A 1,354-nucleotide genomic window follows, 5' to 3' on the forward strand; every position below is an offset into this window, starting at 1 on the left:
TCATTACAACACGAAAGAATCAACCATCAACAATTGTTTGACAAATTGAGACCATACAGCCAAAATTTTAAGAAAGGAATAAATGGAAATTTCTTCCACAATTCCACATGTGGGCCCATTCACATGCATTTTCATAAATCATAGCACTTTCATTCACTATAAATACCCTCTACTTCTTTTATACCAAAGCCTTCATGACCCAATAAAAACCCAAACCCTAGACTTGAAACAAGGTGAGAGATTAATAATAGAGAAAATTTATTAATTTTTTTTGTGAGTACAAGTGATTCAAATATGGATGCAGCAGCTGGTGGTGGTTTCAAAAACGTTACCTCTCCCACTCCTTATCTCTTTGGTGGCCTAGCTTTCATGCTTGCAATTATAACATTTGCATTAACTATTCTAGCATGCACTTGTCAAGAAAATTCTTTATCTACAAACGCTGGTGGGATTGAAGAGAAAGATACCAAGAATGTGGAAATGGTGGTGGATTTAGAGCCTAAGATTGTTGTAATTATGGCTGGTGATACTAATCCTACATACTTGGCTAAACCTCTGTCATCAACATGCCATATTGAAGAAGTTTAGAAGTATGCATGGTGTGGTTACAATGCAAATATTTATATTGCGGAAAAATGTGACAGATGCGGTCAAAATTACGATCTCATTGTGGAGAACACAAAATCTTTTATGTTGCAGCCACAATTATGATTGCGGACCACAATTTAGAACCCTGAAAATATGTCATGATTGACATATATAATCATCGGGAGCACAAAGGAGAAAACAAAGAACGATACCATCATTAATAACTCATGCTTATTTTGTATAATTTTTTAGTAGAAATGATATAAGGTGTGATGATTTTAGATTTTGTTGGGATGATTATGAAAGGGTTCATTTTTTATATAATTGATGTGTATTTGAAAATTATATATATTATCAGAATAAATTGACAATTTTGGATATAGAATCAGTATGTGTATTTGAAAATTTGTCATGTGAAAGTGAAATTTATTCTACAGAAAATACTACAATTTTCAATAATCTGAAAACAAATTATTATACAATAAACACATTTTATAAGAAGAAATAAACTTATATTAAAAAGAGAATATGATGGATGTTTCAATCTAAATAGGTTGGTAGTTTGTAGACACATCAATATACAAGACTTTGATGTGAACTAATAATTTCATATTTCCCCACACTAAAATGTGTGAGTCAAACCATTAGCCTGTTTGACAAAAGAAAATTAAATAGAAGAACAACCATAAAAAAGATAAGAAATGTAACATAACATAATCAAAATTGAAAAAGTAATGTCCCAGCTCATGACTAACTACTTCCTACA

General features: G+C 31.1%; 1 pseudogene across 1 annotated transcript; it reads left to right on the plus strand.

Annotated features, from left to right (window-relative positions):
• Window positions 1-209: 209 nt before the first annotated feature.
• LOC146899319 (protein GLUTAMINE DUMPER 5 pseudogene) lies at window positions 210-912 on the plus strand (annotated as a pseudogene). Its single transcript, XR_015022169.1, has one exon. The product of XR_015022169.1 is annotated as a protein GLUTAMINE DUMPER 5 pseudogene (transcript).
• Window positions 913-1,354: the final 442 nt, after the last annotated feature.

Source organism: Medicago sativa, chromosome 8 (genome assembly GCF_051527215.1).
Source record: "Medicago sativa cultivar Bolivia chromosome 8, Bolivia_mono, whole genome shotgun sequence".
Taxonomy (NCBI): Eukaryota; Viridiplantae; Streptophyta; class Magnoliopsida; order Fabales; family Fabaceae; genus Medicago; species Medicago sativa.